This window comes from Tachyglossus aculeatus, chromosome 3 (genome assembly GCF_015852505.1).
Source record: "Tachyglossus aculeatus isolate mTacAcu1 chromosome 3, mTacAcu1.pri, whole genome shotgun sequence".
Lineage (NCBI taxonomy): Eukaryota > Metazoa > Chordata > Mammalia > Monotremata > Tachyglossidae > Tachyglossus > Tachyglossus aculeatus.
Genome location: NC_052068.1, coordinates 71752605 through 71761034, shown reverse-complemented (window position 1 = coordinate 71761034; position 8430 = coordinate 71752605). Strand labels below are relative to the sequence as shown.

Sequence of the window (8430 nt, the reverse complement as noted above, 5' to 3'; positions counted from 1 at the left end):
AAGAGGAAGGGGCAGATTTTAGCAATGTTGTTAAAGTGGGACTGACAGTATTTAGTGATGGACTGAATATGTAGGTTGAATGACAGAAAGGAGTTGAGGATACTGTCAAGGTTACAGGCTTGTAACTCCTTCCATAACTCTGTCCATAACCTGTTGATTTATTTATCTTAACACTGGTACTTTGGCTTGTTGGCTCTTTAACTCATTGTTCGTAATTCATTATAATCATTTTTATATTTGCCTATAGATTGCCTACAGATTGCACCCCTCTCAGGATCGCACCTGGAGAGTTTCCAATACTCTACCAGCCTCAACCTCAGGAGGGACAGTCAAGCAGAGGAATACCCATTCCATTCCTAGCTTGGGCAGTGGCTAGCAAGTGGAAGGCAATCTGCTACAAGTCAAAACTCACCTGTGCAGCAGCGGCAAGGGAAAGAGTCGAGGATGGAGACTCAAGTTTACTGTGCGGAAGAAGGTAATAGTAAACCACTTCGGTATTTTTACCAAGAAAACTCTGTAGATTCACTATCAGAACAATTGCATTCTGGAAGAGATGAGTTTGTGGAGTCGCTATGGTCTGAGATGACTCAACAGCACAAGACAAGATTAAGATTGCAGAGTTCATGGGGACAGAAACCATTTTTGACCTAATTATCCTATTTCTATCCCAGTGCTCAGGACATAGGAAGTTCTTAATACATGCAATGTATTGGATGGTCTCTCCATCACGCAGAGTCCTGATGTTCCAAGGAGTTGTTTTTTTCACTGTGTTTGATAGGTTAACATTAGCTTTTGTGCTTACATGACATGATTAATATGAAATTCAACTCAACTAAAACACAAATGTTTAATCTTTTAGAAGAGTATTCTTCACGTCTTAATTTCCTGAAATACCTTGCCACTCTGGAGGGCTATTCATTGTATTCTGGCCTTTAAATCTGTTGTGCTTTGGAATTAGCATATCACAAGCTGTGATTACCAGCTGATTCATTTTAAGAACTTCTGAAAGACTGAAAGACATTTAAAATTTTGCTCCATAGATTACCTTGGGGCAAAGGAGCTTCACATTCACAGATAACACTAAAGCAAGCTCCAGGCTTCTGGGCAATCCCTCTGTCCATCTCACTTCAGAAATAAGCAATTGGCATTCGATTCATCCCCTTAGCTCACATTTCCATTTCAACTCTATTTTAGAATCTAGATTTTAATGGTTTCTTCACAAATTTAGAAAATAGAGAGGAACTCTCTAATAGATTGTGTTTGAGGCAACCATCTTTTTGGAAGACTTCTCTCAGAAGAAATTGATTTCTTTACTGGCTGAAATCTGCGAAAGGCATATCTGAATTTAAGTGCTAATTTATTGTTAGACAGGAAAGCATCACTCCTGATCTTTTTTTTGCGGCTATGTCACTGATCTTGAGTCAGTCTGTTCCGGGGTGCTTGTTCGATTATAACATAGCCTTTTGGATGTTTCCAGCCATGAGCTTGGCCCTGTCCACTTTCATCCTTGCAGAGGGTCTCCAGCCTAGACTTGTAGATCATCCCGGAGATGGTTGAGGGGGAGCCTTCCAGAGCTGGGAAGCAGCAGTGACCACAAACAACCCACCCTCTCTGGAGACATGCACCAGGATATGATCTCATTGGCCCTAGCATCCTGTGCAATAATGATGATGATGATCCAAAAATCAATACACAATTCATTAGAATAGTGCATCAGAGAAGCAGCCTAGCTCAGTGGAAAGAGCCCGGGCTTTGGAGTCAGAGGTCATGGGTTCAAATCCCAGCTCCGCCAATTGTCAGCTGTGTGACTTTGGGCAAGTCACTTAACTTCTCTGTGCCGTAGTTACCTCATCTGTAAAATGGGGAGTAAGACTGCGAGCCCCCCATGGGAACAACCTGATCACCTTGTAACCTTCCCAGTGCTTAGAACAGTGCTTTACACATAGTAAGTGCTTACTCAATGCCGTCATCATTATTATTATTTGATTGTGAACTCTTTAAGGGCAGAGAGTGGGTTGACAAACTCTATTGGATTGTACTCTCCCAAGCTTAGTATGGTGCTCCACAGATAGTAAGAAATAAATACCATTGATGGATTGATTACTGAGTACTTACTATGGGCAGAAACCCTAAACTGTAAATTCATTATGGGAAGGGGACATGTCTAGTCAGTCAATCAGTCAATAGTATTGATTGTGCACTTACTGTCTGAAGAGCACTGTACTAAGCCCTTGGGAGAATACATTAAAACAATAAACTGACAAATTTCCTGCCCACAGAGAGCTTACAGTCTAGAGAAGGAGACAGATATTAATATGAATAAGTAAATTACAGATATGTAGATAAGTGCTGTGGGGCTGAGAGGGGAGATAAATAAAGGAAGCAAGTCAGGGCAACGCAGAAGGGAATGGGAGAAGAGGAAAGGAGGGCTTGTCAGGGAAGGCATCTTGGAGGAGATATGTCTTCAATAAGGCTTTAAATTGGGGGAGAGTAATTGTCATATAACCAACTCTGTTGTATTGTACTCTTCTAAGTGCTTAGTACAGTGCTCTGCGCATATTAAGCCCTCAATAAATATAATTGATTGATTGATTGCTTCATTGATTAAACATCACCCTACATGCTTGGGAGAGTACAATGGAGTTGGTAGGCACAATTCCTATCCCCAAGGGCCTTGCAGTCTATACTTATTAATAATTATGATAATAATAATTATGGTATTTGTTAAGCACTTACTCTGTGCCAAGCATTGTTCTAACCACTGGGGTAGATGTAAGGTAATCAGGTAGGACACAGTCTCTGTCCCACATGGGGCTCACAGTCTTAATTCCCATTTTACAGATGAGGGAACTGAAGTCATCCAGCAGGGAAGCAGCAGTACCCAGGTCTCCTGACTCCCAATTCAACCTTCTTTCCACTAGACTATATTGCCTTATTCTATAATAATAATAATAATAATAAAATAATGGTGTTTGTTAAGTACTTACTATGCAACAGGTACTGTACAAAGAGCGGGTGTAGATAATAATAATAATAGTAATTATATCATTTATTAAATGCTTACTATGTGCAAAGCACTGTTCTAAGCACTGGGGAGGTTACAAGGTGACCAGGGTATCCCACTGGGGGCTCCAGTCTTAATCCCCATTTTACAGATGAGGGAACTAAGGCACAGAGAAGTTAAGTGACTTGCCCAAAGTCACACAGCTGACAAATGGCAGGTAGATACAAGTTTATCAGGTTGGACACAGTCCCTGACCCACAAGGCGCTCAGTCTCAATCTCCATTTTGCAGATAGGTAATTGAGGCACAGAGAAGTGAAGTGACTTACTCAAGGTCACAAAGCAGACAAGTGGCAGAGCTGGGATTAGAACCCATGACCTTCTGAATCCCAGGCCACTTTGCCATGCTGCTTTTATCTTCAGTGCTTTTTCAACACTGGGATTGTGACCAAACACACTACCTCCAAATCCCCCTGAGCTAGCTTTCTAATACATCCCAACAAATTAGCACCACTATAACACATATGGATTTGAGGGCCTTTTGGGGCTCAGGGGTGTCAGCAAACTTTTGTGGCCTCAAGTTTCAATTATTCCTACAATGCACTTGAACCTATTTCAGCTTTTCATTGCTAATAAACCTCCCTAAATTTCAGGTAGCCTCTGCAATGACTCAGACACAGGGGAAAAGAAAGGCCAATAAATAAATATCCATTGAAAATGATGAGAAGAACAACTATGATGATAGTATTGAGCTCTTCATTCTGCTACTTCAGTGAAATACTTATTTTTGCTCTGTCAACATTAAAAAGTGGGAAGAAAAGAGATGAGTAGAATAAATATACAACGTTCCCCCCTGTGAGATATTTCCCTTCAGTTAGGACAGAAAGGAAAACATGTAATCTTCAATTCACTCTATCAGATAGTGCACACTATAAAAATGTAGAATGATTCCTTCATCTCCTTCAAGAGGTTTAACACCAATGATGTAATTTGTCCTGGTAGTTTCCATTTTATCACTGAGGAAATTGAAGAACAGAGAGGTTTGGGGGCTTACCTAAGATCACACAGCAGGTCAATCCCATAGAGAAGGCTGAGCACCAGAGCTCCTCCTAAGCCAATGTTCTTTCCCCTAGACCAAGCTGCCTCCCAGTGGAGATCTAATTATTATACAATTAATTTGGTCAATGTAGGAAACCTCAATTATTCATCTTCTTAAATGTCTAACCTTCCACCAGAGAGGGAATAAACTGTGTCTCCACAACACCAAAAAAAAATGTTTATTTCCTAGTGGGCTTGGGTGAGGATTCAGTTATTGATGTAGGAAATGGTTATTACCATCATCATCATCATTATTATTAGAAGTAGTATTATTAGAAGTAATAGTAGTAGTATTGTATAAGTGCTTACTATGTGTCAAACACTTTTTTAAAGACAGAGGTAGGTACAAGGCAATCAGGATATACACAGTTTGTACCCCACATGGGGCTTGCAACCTAAGTAGGAGGGTGAACAGGTATTGAATTCTGATTTTAAAGTTGAGGAAGCTGAAGTATAGATAAGTTAAATGATTACCCAAGGTCACACAATGATCAATTGGCAGAGCCATGATTAGACCCCTGGTCCTTTGAGTCCCAGGCCCTTGTTTTTTTCTGGAAGATTATGCTGTTTCTCCAGGCCATCCTGCTCTGGTCCTGCTTCTGTGCCTTGAAAGCTTTTCAGCAAAATGTTTATTCACCCAGGTGTGTACTGCTGTATTTTCCTGACAAATACATGTCATGCTTATATTGCTGCTTATATTGCCCTGCATGCTTATATTGCCCTGCACCTGATCCTGGGAGTGTTATATCTTCTACACTCTTAGCAGAAATCCAGGCCTGGGAAAAACACTCCCCTTGTTCCAAACTCACCTCAGACACAGTCAGAACCTCACGGTCAGTGTTTTCTCCATGTATAATAATAATAATGATAATAATGATGGCATTTATTAAGCACTTACTATGTGCAAAGCACTGTTCTAAGCGCTGGGGCGGTTACAAGGTGATCAGGTTGTCCCACGGGGGGCTCACAGTCTTAAGCCCCATTTTACAGATGAGGTAACTGAGGCACAGAAAAGTTAAGTGACTTGCCCAAAGGCACACAGCTGACAATTGGCAGAGCCGGGATTTGAACCTATGACCTCTGACTCCGAAGCCTGTGCTGTTTCCACTGAGCCACGCTGCTTCTCCTGAATGCCACCATGGTGTCCAGTCTGAAGATGAGAATGGATTTCGAAAAGAAGCGTTCATCAGGAGATACTGTATTGCATTCAGGCCAGGAAACCATAGACTTTGGAAAGATTTGAGGTCAGCATCTTTGTCAACAGTTGGCAATAAGAATAAAACTCAGAGATTTCACAAGATAGAGAGCTAAGACACCCCAGATTCATGGTTGAATGGAAGCCCTGATGGCCATCTAGTCCATGCCCCTACTTCTGGGGAATATTGAAAGCAGCATGGCATAGTGGATAAAGCACAGGACTGAGAGTCAGAAGGTCAGGGTTTCTAATCCTAGCTCTGCCCCTTGTCTGCTGTGTGGCCTTGGGAAAGTGACTTCACTTCTTTGTGCCTCAGTTACCTTATCTGTACAATGGGAATTAAGAATGTGAGCCCCACATGGGACATGGACTGTGTCCAACCCCATTTGCATGTATCTACCCCAGAGCTTAGTACAGTGCCTGATACATAGTAAGCGCTCAACAAATGCTACAATAATTATTATTCAACTGTCTAAACCATATTGTTTTTTATGCTATTCATAGAGATATTTAGGGAAGAACTTCTTCGAATAACCATTTTTGTGTCTACTCTCTCTCATAAGGGGAAATTTTATTTACACTGAATTTCTACTTCTGGATTTTTGTTTTTGTTTTCCTTGATTGTTTTCATGAATTCTGTCCAATATCCCCAAGATCAGGGTGTAATGATGTGCAGGATTCTAAGGCCTTCAAGGGCAGGGTTCATTTCTATTTACGTACTCTATGTACTCTGACAAGCACTTAGGATGGTGCTCTGTACACAGTAAGTGTTCAAGGAATATAATTGATGAATTAAAGGGCCTCCTCTTTTCGTGTGTGCTGCAGGGTCAGGAGAGAATTTCTACAGAAAATGTTGCCTTGGCAATCAAAATTAACCAGGACGAATGGAACACTATTAAACTGGGTAATAGGGAAGGCATAGAGGAAGATGAATTAGTGGATTTTTTGGAAACTGCTGAGTTTGAGGTATATTCAATTTTAAAATCAATCTTTGCACATCTATTTTTTTATGGTATTTGTTAAGCTCTTACTATGTAACAGGGACTGGGGTAGATTCAAGCAAATCAGTTTGAACACATTCAATGTCCCACTTGGGGCTCACAGCCCAAATCCCTATTTTATAGACAAGGGAGCTGAAGCCCAGAGAAGTTAAATGACTTACCTAAGGTCACACAACAGATGAGTTAAGTGCTTAGTACAGCGCTCTGCACATAGTAAATGCTTAATAAATGCGACCGAATCAAAGTGGCAGAGCCGGGATTAAAACTCAGTTCCTTCTGACTCACAGGTCCACGAGGACACTAGTATCTTGGAGTAATTAACGTGATTAACAAACCCTTGTGACCTGACATAATGATAATAACAATAATACTTCTAGTATTTGTTAAGCACTTACTATGTACCAGGTACTGTACTAAGCACTGGGGCGGATACAAGCAAATTGAGTTAGGCACAGTCCCTATCCCACGTGGGGCTTACAGTCTCAATCCCCATTTTACTGATGAGGTTACTGAGGCACGAAGAAGTTAAATGACTTGTCCAAGGTCACACAGCCGACAAGTGGTAGAGCGGGAACTAGAACCCGTGACCTGCTGACTTTCAGGCCCGTGCTGTATTCAGTACACCATACTGCTTGTAATTCCCTGGCAGCGTTGTTCACATCCTATTTTGTGGCCAGACCATGTATAAGAAGAAAATAATTATTCAAACGATCATTTTTTTGTTTAAAGAAAACATTTATTGAAGGAAGTTTGAAGCATTCCAAAAACTGAAAACTCAGGCACTGCCCTGTATGACTGTGAAAGTAAAAAAATAATCCAGATGAGCAAAGCACACTAATTAATAACAAATGTGTCTACATTTGCAGGTGACTACACCTAAAAGCCTTGAAGGACTTTCAAAAAGGAAAAATAAACACATAATTCATCACTAAATGTCAGCTTCCAAGCAGAAGGCAAAAGAAAGAAGAAAATAAACAAAATGTGATGTTCCCTCAAGGTCTCCTCCACTCCCCTGCTGCCCCCAACATACCACGAATAAGGAAGAATCTTTGCCCAGTGAATATTTGTAACTGCCCCTGTGTCAGTCTTGTAGTATCGAGATCACAGGTCATTTCACTTGAGGGAAATGCTATTTTGCAATGAGATAACTGAATTATCTTTTCTGTATGAAGATTTTCCATGTTACCATGGGCCTTCCTGAACTCTCCATTAATATGAACTTAAGATATTGACCCTGTTTGTTGACTTACTGAACCAGGGAAACCTGGCTGTGGTTCTTTTGAGTCTTAGAGTTCTGTCATCTAGCATAAAACTTTAGGTAGCTCTCAGTGAATCAATCAATCAATCAATCAACTGAAGCTATGGGATGTCCACTGTGTGCAGACCATTGTACAGAGCATTTGAGATACTCCGATAGAGATAGAAAACACAATCCCTACCCTCAAGCAGTTTACCATCTCTCCAGAATCTAATTAAAATTATAATATTTCCCTAAGGCATTCTGATACGTTTCCAACTTATTTCTGCTTTGATATGCGTGGTTTACAGCAATGTTTCATACTATTGAACTTGTGTGCAGTATTTTTCAGAGACTTAATGATAAACAAAAATAATGAGGAAGGGAAGGCTCTTCTTAGAATAATCACCCCATCCTATCAAAGCAATAGACACATTAGGAATCTTAATCATTCCCTTTCAAGAAGCCAGGATACTCCCAGATATCATGCTAAAGTCAACCCAAATTTCCTTATCACAACTCTCCTCCATGAATGTGTATTTGTAGATCTATATACATATATGGATATGCATGTATGTGAAACTGTTTATATAAAGAGAGAGCGAGATAAGTGCCTGTATATAATAATAATAATATCGATGGCATTTATTCATTCATTCATTCATTCAATCGTATTTATTGAGCGCTTACTGTGTGCAGAGCACTGTACTAAGCACTTGGGAAGTACAAGTTGGCAACTATAGAGATCGTCCCTACCCAACAGTGGGCTCACAGTCTAGAAGGGGGAGACAGAGAACAAAGCAAAGCATATTAACAAAATAAAATAAATAGAATAAATATGTACAAATAAAATAAATAAATAGAGTAATAACTACATACAAACATATGTACATATAT

The 8430-nt window shown here is 40.2% G+C and overlaps 1 non-coding gene across 1 annotated transcript; it reads left to right on the top strand.

The window, feature by feature from the left end:
• Positions 1 to 264: 264 nt before the first annotated feature.
• LOC119925977 lies at positions 265 to 402 on the top strand. The gene has a single exon (XR_005449897.1). It is a non-coding gene; the product is annotated as a small nucleolar RNA SNORA7 (small nucleolar RNA).
• The last annotated feature ends 8028 nt before the right edge of the window (positions 403 to 8430 follow it).